Here is a 22,728-nt window from a genome sequence, read left to right on the forward strand (position 1 = left end):
TTTGAAAAATCCTTTTTGTAATTTTAAAAACATTTTTAGAAGGTATCACACTACAAACTAAATGTCCTTGAAAAGGTCAATATAGTTTTATAAACTATACACACAGCACCGCAACAAAGCTGATTTTTAAAAAAAAAACTGAAAAGAAAAATATGACAAAATACGATAGAAACTTTGAGGAAAGAAATGAAAAACTAGAGGAGAGAAAAACTAGGAGAACCAACATCTTTCGTTTCAGGCAATTACGTTTTTTAAACAAAATTAATAAAAGAACGGCAGACTCGTTAGCCAAACTTTTTCTAAGTATCCTTAGAAAAATCTTTTTTTTTACCCTTTAATGCAAAGCATCATCAGTTTCGCTTCACATGCGTTACTTTAAAAAGTCAAACAAGAAAATTTGCTGTTCATTATAGTATGCTACGCTGCAATTTCAGTTTTTACGTCGTTTCATAAAATACAGAGATACGTATCATGTGAACACTTTTAAAGAGGTTGAAGCCTATGACACCGAGAAAAATTACTGAGACGAGAAAAAAAAATTTTAATAACACTTTAACAAAATTCCATCAAAAGTTTGTAAAGTAAATGAAGCTGACAAGGTATTTACCAAAAATTAAGAACTTTAAAAAATCAAACTTTTACGTTACGTCAAACTGTAAACTTTTAAAGATTTGGCATTGTTTAAACTCACATTGTTTAAAAACCCAAAAATATGTAAACGATTTATGTATATAGCTCTAAAATTTCCAAACTAAATAATAATAATAGTTTTCAACAAAATAGCAAAAATAGTTTTTATTTAATGTTTAAACTTATCTGGCAATGCTTGATGTTCTGGAATTTAAAATGGCTTAAAACGAATGTAATTAAGTAAATAAAATATACAAATTTAAATTTTTAGGCAAATGCGCGGTTCAGAATTTGTATTTACTGAATACTTGTGTACCGGGCCTAGAAAGTCGAATAGGCATAAACCAAGTACATAAGGCCGAAAACCATGAATTTCGATTGCTTGTATACCGAGTATAAGGTGTCTAATACGTGTAACCCAAATATGAAATTGAATTTCATGTATTACGATTACTTGTATAGTCAAATATATATGTAGACAAAATACAATATGCAAGATTGTATGTATTCCGAATGCTTTTATACCGAGTATAAGACGTCAAATACGTGCAACCCAAATACACAAAATCAAAAATCCAGTATTCCAAATACTTGCTTGCATACCGAGACTACCGCTAAAACGTCGATTAAATGTACAATTCATGTACATAAATGTACATGAAACCGATTAGCATGCATTCTGAATGCATAAAGATAATTTTGGAATCGTTCTTTCGGTAATGTTATATCCATATTTTTACATCATCTAGTTAAAAAAAATTTTAAATTAATATTTGATTCAGGGTCTGTTTTCTTCGAAATATTTGAAATTAAGTATTTTATTTCAAGGGTTTTTTGTAATCTAATATTGTCTGAAAGATCGTCACAAACTGTCAAATATGTTCACTAAAAATTAATAGTTTCTTAATAACAATGTAAAACCTTAATCTTTCAGCAATGATAAACTCGAAAAGTGATGTTTGAATTTTATTTATGTATGTATATATATATATATATAGTTTTGTAGTTTTGGCATATCGATTCATATATACATATTTAGAGAAATGATATTGTTGTCTATAATTAAATTTATCCAGTTCACTTTCTTCTACTTTCATATAAAAAAAATTGGTACCAACGAATTAATTTTTTTTTTGCTTCAAATCTTTGCCATTTATAATATTTTATCGTTATTAATTTCCAAAATAGAATGATAAAAACATCCCCTGTTAACCTGAACAATAATAGTAACCTGTTAACCTTAATACGTAACAATGTATTCCTTAAAAAAAATCATGAAATTTTTCAATGAAAAACATTAAACACTTACTGTATTAACCTTTAAATACGTAGAATTAGTATTTATGATGTGTGTAGGTGATTTGTTTAATTAAAAACTAATTGAAGACTTTTTTTCTCAACAAAACACAGCATATTTTTAGTGATTTCGTAATTTTTTTTTAAAAAAAATGAGATTTTGACAAAAGACAACTTTTCTTTTAATTTCTGGATAGTCGCATACGTAGACAATACAAACAATGCCACGAAACATTTATAAAAATATAATTTAGTTTTGAAATTCTCCAGACATTTGACATTTTAAGCAAGCTAAAACAAGAAACTATTTATGCATCATAAATCATAAGTACCATTCCTTCTTTTTTGCGACAATAAACTCTTTAATTTCTTAGTCTTTAATAATTTCGCAGTCATTTTTATCAACCTTGCTCTTTTTTACGACCTATTTGTCATATAAATATTTTCTTTTTTTTGACATTCAGGTTACTTTGTTACACAAGTTCAAATCCGCCTGCCATTTACTTCGCATAAAATACATTCTAAAAATAACCCAATATTCGCAGAAGAAAACGTCATGCGACAAACAAACTTAATGGATTTAACCACTTAAATATAATGACTTAATCCTATCTTAACTATTACTCAGTCCCATAAAATGAAAAGCTCTAGACAACACCCTGGCACTCCGGAGCTACTAATTGCATTTAATGTCAATATCGGATAAGACTGATGCTCTTTGATCATAAAGATGTTAAAGATGATTGTTTGTTTAACAGAACTAATTATTATTCAATCGTTGGTTAAGGAAAACTAACTAAGACTTGGGTGATGTCTTATTTTTAATACGGTATTAACCTTAAACATAAAATGTTTATTTTCCACCCGGAGAAAGAACTTCTAGTAATTTATCGTTCTGTATAATAACATTTCTGGTGTCACAAACAAAAGTAATTCTGGTAATAAAAACACCACAATGTACGGTATTTAAACCATTCATTTGATAATTTTTCTGTTCTTATGGTAACGGTGTATAGGAAGTTTAGGTTTCCAAAATAATAGTACTTATTACCACACATTTAGTAAAAAATACGAATTGAAAAGTAAATTGGACTGAATGGTTTTGCTCTAGTATAGTGATAAAATTACCAAATATACCAAAGTTTCATATATAATGTTACCATATTTGGTTACTTTTATCAAAATCACATTTAAAGTGCTCCATAAAAATTAGCCATTTTTTGGTATTCCAGAAAAACGGTAAATTTTATCATATTCTGGTTGATTTGACCATACTTCTTTTGCAGTGCAATTGTTTCACTTTAGCTAGACTAGACAATGAAAATAACTATTTTTTTTTATAACCGTCGTTGAACAGCAGACTCAATTTTTTGAGCTTACGACTACTAATGTTCAGCTTCGTAGCCTTGTAATTTTGAACAAAATCCAGAAGACAAGGGAACTCCTGGATCGAGTATTGGGAGAAATTCGCCTTCGTGGAGGACTTTTTGATGGATCTAACCAGCATTTGCGTTACATGGAGAGGAAGACCACGAGAACCTCCCACGGTTAATATGACGGCAAGGGGACTCTAACCCATGATCCGTCTACCACTGAGGTATAAAAATAATTATTTCTACTTATTATAAATTTTATTTTATAACTGGCGTTGAACAACGGACCCAAATCAGAGTTTACGAGTACCAGTATTCAACTCCGTGGCCTTGTAATTTTGAACCCAGCCCAGAAGACAAGGAAACTCCTGGATCAAGCATTGGGAGAAAGTGGCCTCCGTGGAGAACTTTTTGATGGAATTCACCCGCACTTAAGTTACAAGGAGAGCAAAAAGGTGAAAAATTCCCACGGTTAGTCCGACTACAAGGGGACTCTAACCTATGATTCGACTACCACTGAGATATTTTGTGTCAGCACTTGGGCGCTGTGAACTGAAAGCCGAATTCATTTTGACCAGCCATCTTGTGTCACCTTATTGACAGGTGAGAGCTCTATCCTTTGAGCCACCTCGACTCATTAACTAAACTTTATTACTTCGGTGTGTCAGATTAGGAAAAAAATCATGTGTAAGATTTAATAATAAATAATATCTCAGTGTTCCAGCTATTTCAACGTATGACATCCTGACAGATGATTAAGTAAATGATTTATCTGTCCTTGCCTTGTTTCTAGAGAATATTATAATAAATGTACAAAAAGAAGAATTTTTTGTAGCGTTTAAAAGTAAAAATACATTATAAAATGCCATTAAAATAAAGCCACATAAAGACAGTATGAACAATAACAAATATGCTTAAAAAAATTTATACTCAATGAGTAATCAAAGAATTAAAAAAAAAATATAAAAAAAAGTTCAACAAAATTAATTAATATTTTGTATAACTATTAATAATTATTTTGACTTTTCTTGCATTTTTAACAATTCTTAATGCTGATTTATCTTAATGTTTTTTATCGATGAACTGGGAAAAAAGGTTAAATTAAGTGTCCAAAAGGGCAACACTGTCCCTTATCGAGCATTGTCGGTCCAATAATTATTCTGATTATGTAGAAGGCTAAATAATTATTCTAATTAGACTCAGGATCCAATAATAATTCGAATTATTCCTGGGATCTAATAATTATGATTATTGACTTAACCTAATAATACATTTAATTACGTAGAACCCAGTAACAATTCAAATTATTGACTGTATCAATTGATAATTCTAATTGTTTATGAATTCCAAGGATAATTACAATTGTTTATGAGATTCATTAATATTTATTTAAATGATCCAATTACAATTATAACTATTGACGGACCATGTGACATTTTTAATTGCTCAGCATTTCAATAGTATTTTAATTGTTTTGGAGTCTAATAATAGCTCTAAGTTTTTCGGGCTTTAATTGTATTTTTTTATTATCTGAGGATAAAAGGTATTTTCATATTTTGTAGTTACTCAGGTTAAAATCCTAAGCTATGTTTTGGTTTGGAAAAACAATAAACAAAATGACAATCTCTTAAAATTAACCTATTAATAAAAAATCTGATTTTACCGTGTTTTTTTTTAAACTTTTTGATATTAAAACTTTAAAAAAAGTCAATTTAGCTTCAAAAAAGTATAAAAGCTATTATAATTCTTTAAAACAATTTCTATCTATTTACAACTAAATTTCTAATACTAACTAAGAAACGTAATATTTCAAAATCTAAAAGACCTCAAATATCAGCTTTTAAAGATTTCTCATTTAAAAAAGTGGGCAAAACAGCCGTTGAAACACTATAAAAATGCTTCTTTTTTTTAATATTACGTGTTTTATGCAAATAAGTGTTTTTCATGCATATGCCAAATTAGTGTTAGCAATGTCGATCAACTAGACATTGAACTAGAAATCTACTTTTCCCGTAAATTTTAGATTCTTTACTTTTCAGATAAAGATATAATAATTGAAAAAAAAATGGTTTTATTATTTCAGAACAATGTTCATTAATCATTTTAATGATTCTTTGATGTATCTAAAAGTATCGTTTCGAGAATGTGTTCCCTTCTTATAGTTTTATGTTTTTAGAATGTACTTTTTTCCACAACCTCATTTCTTTTATGATAATTACCTTACTGAAACATTCTTTAGTATACGCACATTATTCGTCAATTTATTTAAGTCAAGACAGAATAAATTTTGTAGAATTTTTAAACCATTTTTCCAATATATTTGAATGATGGCGATGAAAAAAAACTATAAACAATTTATTAAGCTCTAATAATAATTACTGGTACAATACGATTAATTATAAACCATGCAAAAAATGTTCATATAAGGGTATTAATTTATACAAAATAACTTTTCTTTAAATTTAGGTGTAGATCAAGGCAAGATTTGGTTTTTCTTCAAATATGAAAATGCAAAATCAATTATTTTTTAAACAAAATCATCGAAAAATTAAATAGCAGTTTTGTTCTTACATAAAAATAAATAAAACATCAAAATTCACACTTATAAAAAAACAAGCTTAGAAGCTTCTAATTACGGCATAGATTTCATTTAGGTTATTAAGTTGATGAACTACAGATTTTTTTTAAGGATACATAGTTTAATTTTCTTAAACTTTTAGCAATTACTCGAAAAAAACTTTCAAAATCAAAAACGAATTCAAGCAGTTGGCTTAAAAGAAATTGTAAAACATTTTATCTTTGTTCAGATAGTGCATAAAAACTAAAAGATTGTTTCCGCAGATCCACAGAGCACAATTTATAAACGCGTTGGTGGTGTTTCTAATGTCACTTGGACAAGCCACGCTCGCCAGCTATTGGCCTTTTGCGCATTAAGTCAAGAAAGTGTGCCATTGATTTGAAAACAGAGTGTCCCTAGGGTGAAAGTACGTCTTAGATTAGAACCCCACGGATAGATGGCAGTACCACTCATTCGTGAGGCCACTTCGGCAAGTTAGACATAGATCTGAAGGGGAAAAAAAATTTTTTGAGATCCTTGTACCCGTGGTATTGATCAGCGGTAGACCACAGGATTTTTGATTTCATAGATTTTACGAGCACATATCTTACATGTACTCGATAGCGTAAGGGTTATAAATCATAATCTATGCTTTTAGAGGCTAAGGGGATAGAGCAGTCACCTTCCATGAGGTGAGCCGGGTTCGAAAACCAGCGATGGCTGACAGATACGAAATCCACGCCCTACTCGCACCGACAACAGTGCTGACGTAAAATATCCTCAGTGGTAGACGGATCATGGGTTAGAGTTCCCTAGCAGTCAGATTAACCGTGGGAGGTTTTCCCCTCCATATAACGCAAACGAGAGCTAGTTCCTTCAAAAAGTCCTCCACGAAGGCACATTTCTCTCAATACTTGAACCAGAAGTTCCCTTGTCATCTGGATTGGGTTCAAAATTACAAGGCTACTGAGTTGAATAGTAGTCGTATATCCTAAAATTAGGTCGGCTGTTTAACGACGGTTATGGAATAAAATCCATGATTTTCAGAAATCTATAGGAATTCCAAAAATAAATTTACATTATTTGTGCATCATCCATATTGAAATTTGATTTCATATATCTCTTATTATCGTTTCTGAAAAGATGAACAAAACATTTTCTGATGCAAAAAAAAAGTGTTACTTTGTTCTTAGTATAATCTTTTCTATCAAAGATGTTTTCCTTTCTGATAACGTTATTATGCTAATACAGAGAAATTTTCATTCGACATCAACTTAAAATAAAAGATGAAGCAGTTTTCTTAAATAAAAAAACTTATCTTTTAATGAGTTAGATACGATAAAGTGGCACAAAACAAATCCTAAACATAAAATTGTTTTCGTTATTTTTAATTCGTTATTATTAATAATGATTAATAAAGAAATGAAAACCTCAGAAAAACTGCCATGCTTAGACAGCCTTTGTTTCGGCTACTTTAAACGCAGTCTAATATCTCCTAGAATAAGAACAGTGCTCCATTTCTCCAAAGTAGCAAACGTGTTAATTCGACAATTTTAGTAGAAGTAAATCAAGCTTTTAGAAAGAACCATTTGTGTACGCGTTATTACCAAAGTTCCGAAGCTAATGAGAAGTAGAAAATACTTTATGCTACTGGCATTTTAATCGAAGAACTGCGAAAAAATTTAAGCACTTTTTCGGTGAGAAAACGAAACAAAATCGCTATGTTTTATCCTGGGAGTTCCTAGAAAGCAACTTACACAAGTCTACATTGCGGTACTGCTCTTGTTCAAATAACTAGAATATTTCTTCTATCCTCCTTGCTCGCAATCTTTAATATATTTACCTTTTATTAAACTAGTTTCAATTGAATGTTTATCTAAAAAGTGCGATTTTTTTTTTTTAAATTATACTCTTATAATATCTAAAGAATAGGCAGAAACAAATATGAAATAAGTTAAGTATTCTCTTTCGTCTGAGTTCTCCCTGGTTACAGTTAACTTGTCTGCCGAGTGTTTGACATAATAGCAGTAGGCGGTTGAAATACTCCAAACAATTCATCCTGATCTAATCGGTAGTTTTCTGAATTGCTATTAACATGAAAGAACAAAAACATGCTCCATTTTCCAAAGATTTATTCAAAATTAACCCTCTGCCTTTTTATTTCGAAAAATCAAATTATATAGGGACTTAGGTCAAGCTTGAGTAAAGAAATATCACTTTCGCTTTCCTTGGCATTTGGCCCGAAATTTTTTTCTTTTTTTTTTAGAAATGCATAGTGGATTTCTTTTTTATCCGCCAAAGGACTTTCTCTTTTGTGTCCCACTCATCTTGGTGACCTTGTCGACGAAATAATATATTCGGCATTAAAAGCTCTTTGTTACGCATTTGCCGCGGTTGTCCAGCTTAAATTGTGTCAACAAGACTCATAAGTGTTTGTTGGCCTACTAAAGCAAATCCTTTTTTTTTTTAACTGTCTGAACTCGTGCATCCTGGTAGGATTTATTTTGATATTGTGGGAAAGAGATAAAGAATTAAAACCAGTAAGACTATTTGAACTATATTCAGTTTCAAACCTAAACAGACACAGATTAAAAATCTGCTTTTGTCTAGTATAAGATACATTTATATACATGTTACAAGAAGTTTTAGAATACTTTCATAAAAGCTGTACTTTAGAACAAAACATGGTGTACACTATATATACTGTACACTAGCTGTACATTAATACGTTAAAACATACATGTAGAACATAAACTTCTAAGTTCAACATTCTATCATTCGTAAATTAAATAACAATTCTCCTTCAAATTCACTCAAATGCAATTCAATAGGGTGTTTCACTAAGATCTTCCTACGTACGCAAGCAAAATTTAAGAACGACACTGATTTTGACAATTCATATCAAACTTTAAAAATTCCAAGAATTTTTATACGTTAAAGTAGATATTCAAAAAAATAAATAAAAGCAGTAAGGATAGCTGAGAATGTCAAAACATGTAGACAGAACGATCAATATAGTTTATACGAACAGTGTGTTTTTCATAAATGTCAAAAATATTCACTTATTTAACGTTTTTTTTTTAATCAAAAAAATGCCATACCAATTGAATTTTATTCTAAAATTATTAAAATTATAATCTAAAATTCCATCATTAGTAATCAAACTTAAAGGAAAAATTTCTTCTGAGAAACGGCCGTTTTTTTAGGAAATAGAGGGAAAAAATGGAGATAACAATTCGGGCAACTGCAATTGCACTGTAAGAACAGTATTCTTTTTTTATAAATTTTATAAATATAATCCTAAATAATAAAAAAAGGTAGGAACCATTCCGTATTTTCTAATACTTATTTTTTTTATAAATCTAAACATTATTTTAAAACAGTGCAATGCAGACCGTACGCTTGATATCTCAAAGTTGAAGGGGCTCCAAAAAAATTTCGAAAAATTTTCTAAAAAGATAACGAATTTTCGAAATAACTAGTTCAGAACTAAATATGTTCGAAAAAGTAGAAAAAGTGCATTCGAAAATATTATTCTAAAAAGTAGAGTCATGAAGCATAAAAATAACTCCAGTCCAGAACCCGTTATCCGGAAATCAGAAAACCGGAAGACCAAAAAACCGGAACGAAATTCGATTAGTTTTCCCGCCATTTTTAAAAAAAATTATTTTTTTTCCTCATAAGATTTTAGGATTTTTCGTTCTTTTTTGAAAGATGTTTACCTTTCCATCATTTTGGAAATAATCATTAGTGTATTACTTCATCGTTTTTTCTTCTTTCTAAGATTATTTGTAATTTTTTTTTCAGTTGGATTTAACTATAAAAAAACGACATTTTGTAGCGATTCAGAAAACCGGAAAAATCAGTTACCCGGAATATCGGTGGTCCCGATCGTTCCGGATAATCGGTTCCCTACTGTACTATTAAATATGTATGTAATGATAGTTGAATGAATTAAATATGTATGCAACTAAATAAGTAATTAAATATGTATGCAATTAAATATGTAATTAAATGTGTATGTAATTAAACATGAATGTAATTAAACATGAATGTAATTAAACATGAATGTAATTAAACATGAATGTAATTAAATATATATGCTATTAAATATATATGCGATTAAATATGTATATAATAATAGTCTAAGCACTACAATGATAATTTTATTTCTAAAAGTATGACAAAAATAATTATGCATTAAATAGGAAAAAATTGGTTTGCAATAATTTTACTTTTCTGAAAAAATTCAATCTTTTGAAGAAATTAAATTTCTATTTCGAAAAAAATTCGATATAGCAAGGTTTTGTGAAGAAACTCTTCGACATAGGAATTCAATTTAGCATTGGTTGATATATAATGCCAAGGAGAAAAATTTTGTTTTGACATAACAAGGTTTTCGAGCTATCAAAGTTCGAGATATCGAAGTTCGAGATATCGAGAGTATACTGTAATCAAATTTTTTTTCTAATAATTTTAGCTATGTGAGAATGAAAAATTTTGTGAAAAATATTACGGCAAATAAGCTTTTGATTTTCCTTCTGTAATTAATTTTTATGTTAATAGATTTAATTTTTAAAATGCATTTCAAATGTTTAATGGCAACAGAGGTACTGAAACAGAAGTCAAAAAGCAAAAATTATATTAAGTGGTTTCAATATTTTTCCTAATTTAAAGTTAATTTTAAAAGTGCTTTTATAAGCATCTTGTTATATTTTATGGTCCACAATTATTTTTCCTAGTCCTCAATAAAAAATTTACTTACATCTGCACAAAATAAGACGAGTAACAATCAAAGTTGATATTATTCCAGCAATATATTTTTTATTACTTGAATACATGGCAAAATAATTTTTTTCTTCTTTTAACTAAGAAAACCGTCTGAACTTAAAAATAAATCTTCAAACAATTACATAGATCTAACTTTACAATTTTATCCTAAAACCAAAGATTAGCTCTGTAAGTTAAACGTCTTTCATTTTATCAGCTTAGTAATTCCTAATCTTCAAAATCAATTTAGAAGATTAAAAAGGAAAAAAAAAACACTGAGTTTTTTTTATTCAATTTATGCTAATTCAATCCATCCATTTACGTAAAGCATCTCGATCATCAATTCAAATAATTAAATGAACCTGACTAACGGAAATCCCTAACCCCCGAACAAATTACAGAAGAGTTGAAATTGTGATATTGGAGTCGGAAGTCCATTAAGGAAACGTTAATTGCCAGCTGATGAACTGAGGGACTAAATACAATTAAAAGATATCAATTTAATTGTTTTTGAACCCTAAATTTCTTTAGGGATCGTTCTGTACAGCTATTAATAGGGAGGACTACAAAGCTTCTTATTAAAAGCCCAACCTATTTAGCTAAGTTCATCACAACATGCACATTTGAGAATAGAGGTAGTTGAAATTGATCTGAATAAGAAATTTAAAGCAGCGCATGAATGAACTATGTTTTGGCAAATTTTAAATGGCGCCTACAAAAAAAATGTTTTTTCACTTGCAAATTCGATACTCAATTTTAATATTTAAGTAAAATTTTAACTACTTGTATCTAAGGTAGCTTCTGTTTCGCTGAAGAATTTTTTTTCTCTACACTATTTAAAACTTCTTTTATTAATTAAACCTAAGTTATTTTAACTTGTCTAAGAAATATTAGTTTAATTTTGGGTGTCACCATTTAACAGAACACATAGTTACGAATAATTAAATGTTGAGTTAAAATTTATCATTTTAAAACAATCGTTTTCATGAAAGAATTTCAATGAAAAAAGTTTCTATCAACATGGTGAACCACAAATTCGAAAATATGGAAAAGATCTTTAATCAAAATTTTAAAAGCTAGTCCTAACAATCAAAACTTTTCGAATACAAGCTTAAAAAAACTGTTTATTTCAAGTTTTCTGTAAATAAATATTAAAATTGGCTTTTAAAATATTTTTAAATAAAGTATGGTATGCGAAAGGAATATTCTACAACAGGTTGCAAAGAATGATGTTATCCATTAGTCTATCTCGCGTGCAAAGAGAGAGATTTGAGACTTTTTCCAACTCCTTTTCCATCGCAAATGCTACATTTCTCAACCTGCTTGGATCATTTTTCTGTGTGGATAAAAAATCATCCTAATGATCATTTATCTTCCCTTGCGGTAGCTTCCGTTATCCTCCTATGTCAAAGATAACGCTAAACGAGAGGACACAAGCTTGTATGAAACATTAGTATGACAGTAAAAGTCTGTCTTAACTAAAACTACTATAGCAAACGAAACTATCTTTATAGCAAGCTTATAGTTCTTATTAAATACGCAATTTTAATATTGCGATTGAATTAAAATGCAATAATTATTGACATTATTTATAACATCGAACATAAATTTTTAATAGTAGGCTATCAAAAAAGGAATGTAGACAATCATGGTAGGTATATGGTCAACAAAAGATAATTTCTTAACACTAAAAAGACTGAAACTTTGTATATACTTACATTGCCCAAAAGCAGACAAAATGACTGGATTGCGAAAAAATCACTAATGTGCAAAGAAATTTGTTTAAAATTAATTTTTAATATTTTTTTATATTATTTGCAGTTATATAACAAGTTATTAGTAAATATTACCAATAAAAAAATTATATGTTGAAAAAAAAGTCACAAAATTCTAAGAAATTGTGTCATTATATACATCATTGTTTTTCTAATTGAAATTAAGAAGCAGTCAAAATGACTTCCTTAGGCAATCTAGTGTTAAATGCGCTGCAGGAATCCTAAAAAATGTTTTTAAAGAAACTTTGCTTTAGTTTGTTAGAAGGCTTTCTTTTGTAACTTGACCGGAGGTCAGTCACTCATGTTATCTGTATTTACATAGAGGGTTTCTGCCGTAGTAAGGAAATAAGGTGTTGGAATATTGAAGGAAAAGAGCAAAATGTCTTCCATTTTGTTCTTTTTCGTACATAACATCAAAATAATAATAACAGCATAACTCGTAATAACAGCAAAAATTTCTCGTTAAAAAATTCCCATAATAGTGGAAGACAAGTAATTTTTTACTGCTTATAAATAAAACAATTTTTGTATCTCTTATATTAGCGTTTTGACAGCGACATGCAACTCATTAGGATAGAGATCTTCTCGTTGCATGCTGTGTTTATTAACTGTACTATACTGTATTTTATACTTTATTATACTGTATCATACTGTAACCTATACGGCACTTTAGAATTAAGCAGTAGCTTTCGGTAGAAGCAAAATCTATTTCAATCTTGACTGGGACAGTTGAATTCGTTATTTGATTTAGTTTAAGCTCCATTTCAACTACGCTAAAACCCTTAGAAAATTAGAATAAATGCACTTTTTATTTAAACTGTGGGACATAAGAGACGTAATAGATAATCCGACATTTAATTTGTCTGCATATCAACAGTTGTTCTAAACATACTTTTAATAATGGCATACCTTCATAAATAAAATTACTACAATTCATGCAAATTTACAGCAGTATTTAATTAAATCTTTTATTCAAGCAATCTCTACCGCATATTTGCCACTAACCAATTCTACGAGAACATTTCAACATTGTTCTGGTTATGAGAAATTTTAATCCTCTCTCGCATTTAGAGGAAATTTAATTATTCAACTTTCACAGAGAGAGCGTCAGGATCAAAAGTGAGTATGACTTTTCGTGACATTATTAACCATGAGAGAGCACAAAATAGCGACCTCCTACAGCGATTGTGACATGGAAATGACTGTCTGCTGCACCTGTTTCATGTGACCATGACTAATTACTTTCTAAGTTAAGAAATGATACTGCAAATTACATATTCCTTGTGAAGATCTTCACGCGTTGAACATATGTTTTAAGGATGGTTTACCCGGGTGAAGATGAAAGTATTGATTAAAAATTTCCTTGTTGTCTATCTAAAACTAATTTTGTCAGTTGATGTTAGTAATGGTTATTATTGTGGAATTAAATAACTTCATGCGTGGTTAGAAAAGAAAGGTTTATCGAAACTTGATTTATGTTTAACGTAATGAGAAAAAATACGAGATCACATTTCTGTTCGAATTTTGGCACCGCGCTGAATTATAATATCATACAATCTTGCTGCAACCTAAACACTGTGCAAATTTGAACCACGTTATGGGGAAAGTGAATTCTCCTTTAACTTGATGACTCAGTAATTTGTAAGGAAATATGGTTCAGATTAAATGTCCTAGTAAGTTTGTAGAAACTTTACATGGTTCAAAATAGTATAATTGTTTGATGGGTCAAAATTTTGATTTCATAATTCGTAGCCGAGTCTTATTTTTCTGAGAGTGTACAACTGTTTGCAACCTGGTGATTTAACCGCACTTTATTATAGTGATAGCTGATCTGGTAGCTCTCCGACTGGCAATAATTTTAACTGGCCATTAATTGTTTTAAAGATGCAACTGAAATGTATTATTTAATAAAACAATCATATTTATAACAGGCATTTTATCCTTTAAAAATATAGGAATTTTTTTTGGATACAAAAATATAATATACTTCAATGTTCTTGTATTTAGTCCCCAGGAAAATATAATATTGGAGTAAAATTCTTGAAGAAATAATCAAATTATGTCAAATAAACAGTTAAACGATTTAGTGAACTTAGTTTTTTAAAAATCTTTAACGTAAAACCTCACAATGATTACTTTCTTTAAAACTTCGTAAGCACTCAAATGGGAAGTTTTTCGATAAGTTTTAATATTTTTTATTCAATTTTCTCTTACCTTTTTTATAATTTTAAATTCCCTATTTTTAAATGCAGTGTATATAAATAGCTTTGAATTTCAACAATATTCAAATTAATCTCTCAAATCACTAAATTTATTCGTACAACTGACTTCGTTAATTTTGAAACTCAATGATTTGCTTCATATTGGTGGATATTAAATGGTTACGAAGCATTTCAATCTTTAAATTTATCACTGAATCTCGCTATAACTAAAAAAGAGTAGCTTCTGTCCTGATATGCTTTTTAAGAAACAAAGGGTATATTTCAAGTAACATTTTTAGAAGCAGACATTAAATTACCACGAATAAAATTTCATGGCATCAAATGGATTGGTATTGAATACCGTAGCCATGGAACCACTACGAATGCTACTTCAGATAATAGTTAAAATAATTGCATAGTGAAGAGAAAAAGAAGCATTTTAAAACATTCAATATTTTTATTATTCTCATCAATCAAGAGAAACTAAATTACACTCTTTTCCTAAGACTCAAAACACAAAGTAACGATCTGCATAACAATCATTTATTCAGATTACAATTGATATAGGAGTCTATACTAAACTTGTAGCAAGTAATATCGTTTGGCTTATAGCTCCAGACAGTTCTACATTAAAAAAAGCAAAATTTTATAACTGTTTATTTCTTAAAACAAGCCATCAAGTATTTAGACGTTACTTCACAGTCAAAAATAATTTTCCGGGCCACAAAGGCGAGTCATCTTAACTGCATATAAGCACAATTTATACTGATTACAATCATTTTCACAAAGGATTAAACACACGTCAGAAATGATTGTTGTTGCTAGTCAAATAACAGAAAAAAAACTTCTATAAAAATGCGTGACCGGAAACTGCGCCGTTTTCACGCCACTGTAGGCCTGGAGCATTCGACCTTGCCCATGGCTTTGCACAAAAACAAGCCTTTTTTTTTCTAGTTTATTTCATACAAAAGGATGGGCTGACCAGAACGAAATATTCTTCCGATTTAAAAAGTGAAATCTTGATTTAATTGCATGTTGGATAATGGTCCAAAGAAATTGCTGTTCTCAACGCGTGCCTTCTTTTCTTTCCATCTGGGTATTTTACGAACAGCCAGTTCACTTCGTTTCATACTTGTTAGTACTTCTCTTTTAACCCTTAAGACATAAATTAATTCGAAATTCGGTCCTTTCCTTACCTGAGTTGTTCTTAGAAAAGGTGAAAGGTTGATGTCGATGATCGGATAAACTTTCGAATTTACTCTTTCGCCATTGACGTGAACTGAAGATACTATACAAACTGTCGAATGTCGGAGATTTCAATTCATTTTTGCTTTAATCTTGTTTTACATTATTTCAAATGGAGTATGCCTTTTGCATATGGAGCGTGCTTTTTGATAGTTATATTTCAGAAAGATTTTATGAATAATGAAATATCGATAGTTTTTAAAGATCGCGTTAATGAAATTTTAAAAATTATTCTCAGTATATTGTGACCATTCATAAATATCGAATAAAAGAAAACTATCTACAACAATAATATCCCATTCATGGAAAAAGATAAATACCCAGTACGGTAATGCTGCAATTTTTAATGATAACGATAAGAATTGAATATGATAATACCATGATCAGTATTCATAACATAAAATACTAAATATGACGTCATAATCATTATCGACAACGATAATTATTAAATTCCATATTATGATCAGCGATGCATATCGAATACAATAGTGTCACGATTTTTTTCAATGACAATCATTATCGAATACGATTTTATAGGGAGTGCTGATAAATTTCATTTGAGTGTTTAAAATATTGACCAATGTAAAATAAAAATTGGTTAAAATGTAAAATCATAATGAAGCAAAAAATATATCATCTATTGCAATATGGCTACTGGTATTATATATACCGTTATCATACCTGCCAACTCTTCCGGATTTTCCGGAAGATTTTATTTTTATATTTAAAGTGGTAGTAAATATATACTATTTTTCCTTTCATAATCTTAATTTTTAAATGATATTGATCACCACTATTCTTACAAAAATTAAGCAGATATATTAATATGCGTTACTGTCATGGTTGTCAACTTAAGTTTTCTCAAATACAACGTATTTGTTTGCTTAAAATTGAAGTTTTAATTCCATTTTAATACCACTGGGAAAAATAATAATGGAAGGGATTAAAAGTTGGCAGGTATGCGTTATTGTAACAAATAAATTTTAGCGAAATTAAAACACAGCGTAAAATATAAGAAAAAATATTTGTATAAATCAGTGAAACTTTTGAAGATAATCTTGATATAATCTAGATCACTAATTCATAAATATCAAAACTAAGTGAAAATATAATGTGGTCATTATTGACAATGATAAAAATGAATATAATCTAAATCCCCATTTAAAGAAATAATTCAATTTTTTTCATCAGTAACCCAGCAAATTATCATTAACACGTTCGCCAATTTCTAATTTCAAAGCTAAATTAAAATTACACATAATGTGGAATTTAAAAAATTTAGGAACATCGCAACATCAGCTAGAAATAGCGTAAATGCTGAATTTAAAAATGTTATAACGTTTACGTTTAAATTTTTAATATTGAAAATTTGATTTTATTTTGTCTGCACTTACTAATTCCGGATAAAATTTCTGTATAAAACATCGGCTCCTTGGGTGTAAAATATGGAATATTCTACGGTAAAAATGGATTTTTCCATAAAATCCATTCTTTCTGTAAAATATTATATAATATTTATTTAATTAGAGTGATTCGGTGATTTTAAGGGGATATTAATGTAAAAATTACGGTATGTCAGATTTTTTTGTTCCGTAACATGTTCCGGTAAAAATGTATTCCCGAATGTAAATGGAAATGTAAATGGAAATGTAAATCCCGTAGCTTATATTAGTAAAAAGTACCGTAGTATCATAAAAAGTTTACCGTAATTTAATTCCGAATTTTCTACAGCTTAGTCTAGTCTATATCAAACTATAAATGACTCAAAAAGCAACTAATAGAACCTAATGCATCTTTTTAAGACAGATATCCGAAGATGAGATATGGCAGGACAGCGGAGACAAAAAATTGATCTGTCAGGATAGGTTGCCATAGCAACCGACTGTCAACAGGAGTTCTAGTAATAGCTGTCAATGTCTTGCTGGGCTCACAGTTTTACTACGAGACTTAATCTTTTCTTCTTTATCTTGGATCATAATTTTTGTCAAATGTGACATTCCAAAGCGAAAAATATTCAAATGACGCGAAAGAAGGAAATGTGAACGCGTGATTTCAAAAGGAAAATTGGACAGATATCAAATTGCTTAAATTTGACTGAATAGTTGACAATATAATATACAGAAAATGCTTTTAATGGACTTCGTATAAATTCATACTGTTTGAACATCTAAACACTTTAATCTAAACATTGTAAGAAATGTGACTTAAATTAACTAAACACTTGCAAGAAAATAGTCTTAAATTATATTTAGAATGAAGCAGAATGAAAATAAAACTTGCTTTAATTTAGCATTGTTTTATCGATTTAGTAGTAGCTGCGATCGTTTAAAACTGTTGTCGTTAAAACTGTTGCACAAAAATGTACTCAATCTGAACAAACCGGATTTAATTTTTTTTTTTAAAAGTCGGAACAAAATTATAAATATCTAAAAAGATTGAATTAAAACTAGGATTATTAATTAAGAATTAAAATTTCACATATTTTTTTTAAAAACAATGAAAAATATTTGAAAAAACTATCATAATTCAAAAATAGATCTTAATGTAAATACGAAATTTAAAAAAAAAATTATCAATTGGATAACTGCAAGTGACGCCATCGTAGGTGAATAGTGGGATTCTTGGATTCAGAAACCAATCAGGTTCGACACAAACCCGTGACGTCGATAACAGATATCCAATTAAATCTGATTTGAATCACATGGTTGAGCATAATCACTTCATTTCGTATAAAGTTACAAGTACCCAATTGTGTATTTCAAATTCAGGCATTTTCATTTTGAGGTTATTAATGGTTTGTAGAGCAGTTTATTTTTTACTTAATGTATATAAAATCTTGAATATGGTTTACGTAGTTTAGTTGTATAATATAAATGTTTATTAAATCCTAATAATTATGCTTTTCGGTAAAAAATTGAAAAAGAAATATTCTCTTAAGACCAAATTCGTACAATACAACATTTTAACCATGTGTAAAAGATAAGGAATCATCATCAGCAGCAGCATTGGCACGACAGCCCTTTGTGAGCGTGAGCCTTCCTCAGAAGCTTTTCCCATTCTGCCCTTAGATAAGGAATATCTTTCCAAAATAGATTAATAACTTTCTGGAATATTTTTTCCTCAAATTCACTTTTCCCACTAAGTATTAACATTCACAGCAAAGTAAAAAATAAAACATTTTATTATCAATACGTTATTATGCGCAATTACGTTATTATCAGTGCGATATTAAATTCTCGATACATCCTCGCCCAATTTAAGACTCGTGTATGATGTTAAAATAGACAATGTTCTGAACATTACTAGTATAAAAAATTTTGAAAATATCAAAATACATAGTCAAATATCAATTCGACGATATATCACATTAAAAGACTGTGGTATGATGTAAAAAATACATTTCGTGTAAAACAATACTTAAATAAAAATTTCGAAAACATCGAGATGCATCGATAAATATTGTTATGAAAATACTTTGGTATGACGTAAAAAAAGAACTAAAACAATACTTGAATAAGAATTTTGAAAATATCAAAATACATCGTTAAATATTAATTATGATATATCATGATATTAAAATCCCCATATATCCCAGCACTATAATGATCATGCATCTATTTTTATAAAACAGTGAAATACTTGTACGAAAAATAAATTCATTAGCCAGAAAAAGGATTCGATCATTAAATGGTAATAGTTTACTTTCCACAATCTATTTTCAGTATATTATTTTCTGTTTATTCTTTTTTCACACAGCAAAACCTTCAATCAGTTACAATTTTACTTCCTTGATACAATATTAATGATTAACCTTGGTCTCTTTATTAACTAACAACCCAAAACATCTACCATCTAAATAACATAGAAGGGAGAAAAATATGTTTCGCCTTTCCATTATATTACGTTTGAAGGCCAATTTTAAACACTAGCTAGAGTAAGTGAATTTCGAAAATGTAGCTTTTGAATAATTCAGGAGAACACAAATCACGGAGCTTAAAAAATTATACCGAAATTTATATATGTATATTTAAAATTACTTATTTATTTTTTTAGTGCTATTCTTTATGCATTTTAAATACTAAATCATAAATAAGGAGTGTTTTATAGAGCCATTCTGTTAGTGTGTTAGATTGCTTGTATATTTGAAATCCCTTGTGTTTATTTTGATTTAATTTTTGGAAGGATTATAGAAATATACAGTCTCTGGACAAATTATTAGACGCACTATAAGATTCTTGTTGTTGTTGTTATCGTTGTTGTTGTTGTAAATTTACGTCGCACTAGAGCTGCACAATGGGCTATTGGCGACGGTCTGGGAAACATCCCGGAGGATGATCCGAAGACATGCCATCACAATTTTGATCCTCTGCGGAAGGGATGGCACCCCCGCTTCGGTAGCCCGACGACCTGCGCGCGAAGTCGAGCACTTTACGGTAGCACAGTTTAACGAGGACCAATACCGCACACCCTCGGTCCCTACGCAGATTGATCCAAGTGGGTCACCCACCCGCACACTGACCGCAGCCAGTGATGCTTGACTTCGGTGATCTGATGAGAACCGTGTCTTGACGATCAGTCCACTGCGGGACCTATAAGATTCTATGGAAAATCTTAATTATCAGGTACTACACAGCTTTATTGCTTTTACGCGACTAAAACCGGTTTGCACTTGTTTACGCTCTTGTATCAATTGGTTAAATTAGACGATATATAACATAAATTCGACGATTGGATAAATTAGGCGATATATTATCTAAATATAGAATATTTATTATATCACGTATTGCATTAGTATGTTATAATAATTGAACCAAATTATTATGCGCACTGTAGTTTTTTTTATAATTACATGTTTTGCACGGATTTATATACAATACTTTTATACTTAAACATACATGTGAAGAATTTTTATTCAGGAGATTCTTTATATACTTCCGATTGGTATTTATTTTTATCGTATTGCGTTACAATGTTAGCTAATTGATACACGAACGTAAGCAAGTGGAAACCGGTTTCAGCAGCTTGAAAACAATAAAGCTATATAGTATCACCTAATAATTAAGATCTTACATAAAATCTTATTATACGTTTAATAATTTGGACAGGTAGTGTACATTAAAAAGCAATGATTGCGAAACATCTTTTATATGTTCCAAAAGTCAAAATGTTTTGTTCCAAACTGTTTTGCGATTAAGTTATAAACAAAGAACAAATGAAAAATTGCACCATGCTTCAGGATTTAAAAATTATGATGAATATGACACATTGAAGGGTTTTCCACGTCAATTTTGCAAGAGCTTACGTAAATCTTTGCTATTTAAAATGCTACACGACAGAGAATGAAAGATAAAAACGTTACAAATTTGCAATACTTCAAAAGAGTTACGCGAAGCATAGAAACTATGTATCAGTTTTATTTTTCAAGAAATAATTTGAATTTAAAGGGGGATAAAATATTTTAAGTTATTTTTTTTTCTTTTGTGAACATGATAAAGAATAAATATTTTCTCTCTTCCCTGCTATTTAGTTTTGAATGCTTTTCATCTCAGTAAATATTTTTTAGTGCGCTAACTACACACAAAAATAAAGCAAACCACATTTCCTTTAATAAAACAGATTAAAGTAAAATGTTAAATGTAATTTTAAAAAAAAAGTTTTCCAATTTATTTCGATACCAAATAGGATTTAATTTAATATTTTTTCCCTGAAAAATATAAAACATAAAAAAAATCTATTTTTTATTTATTTTATTACATATCTCGTATGGCATTTACTGTTCACTTCCGACAAGTAAATATTATCCAGTTAATAGCAATACAATAATAAAAATATGAAGTTCTCAAATTTTGAAATTTTTTGTTGGTATTTTTTTATATTTATCACTTTATTTATGAGAGCGTAGTATTCCATATTTTTCAAGAAAATTTTTTAAACATTAAGTTTTAATAAGATACATTGATATGTCTTTCTATTCTCAATAAAACTGAAACGAATATTATGTATGTAGAAAATGATATTTAACAAGGTGTGAGTTGCATTATTTCTAGAATATGTGTCGTGTATAGTGATAGCAAGCGCCGTAAAATAAATTGAAAAAAATAATAAATTTAATTAATTTTCTTTGTTTCACAAATATAAAATCTCTAACTACTGCGTTATACATAAATATTCTTACTTAATAAGTTGTGAAACTTAAGAAAATGTTACAAAGTTAAAGTACATTGCAGAGAGAGAGAGTCAACTTTTTCAAACATAACCTCCAAAGCGTTAAAGAAAAAAAAAATCAAGAAAATTATTTTTCTTTCTGTGCGACTGTTTTATGGAATGAGGTTTTTACAACTAGTTTCAGTGAAATTGCTAGTCATAAAAGTATACTACTTGACAAAAATAAACAAAAAATAAAATAAAAACAGCAGAGCTGTGCTATATGAATTATGATCTATGTTTTATAAAGTTATTTAGGCGTATCATTTTTTATTTATATTCTGCAAATAATGAAAACCCTTGAATCGAACAAATAATTTTTCTAATAAGTACATAAGCATAGATTCTCAATAAATTATTAAAAAAAATTAAATATACAGTTTGACCTCTAAGTTCCTTAATTTTTATATTTGTTGGAAAAAAGATAAATCATAAAAAAATCTTTTCCAATCAGATGTGTTAATAAATAAAATTAAGCCAGCTTTTGCTTATTAATGCTAACCACAATTCAATACTATTACTTTTATGCCTTCTTAGTGAATTAATTTAATTATTAAAACTTAAAATATTAAATTATTATATAATTAATTAATTATTAAATAATATATTGATTATAAAAATTTTTAATTTCGCAGTTATTCTATCAACAACTACAAGCCAACTACAACTACTTAGCC

The 22,728-nt window shown here is 29.0% G+C and overlaps 1 protein-coding gene across 34 annotated transcripts in view; it reads right to left on the bottom strand.

Annotated features, from left to right (window-relative positions):
• The window catches only part of LOC107453194 (uncharacterized), a 252,200-nt gene that overhangs the window by 153,651 nt on the left and 75,821 nt on the right, over positions 1-22,728 (bottom strand). The gene's annotated exons all lie outside the window — the stretch shown is intronic.

This window comes from Parasteatoda tepidariorum, chromosome 9 (genome assembly GCF_982258835.1).
Source record: "Parasteatoda tepidariorum strain Cologne lab strain chromosome 9, Ptep-v5.0, whole genome shotgun sequence".
NCBI lineage: Eukaryota > Metazoa > Arthropoda > Arachnida > Araneae > Theridiidae > Parasteatoda > Parasteatoda tepidariorum.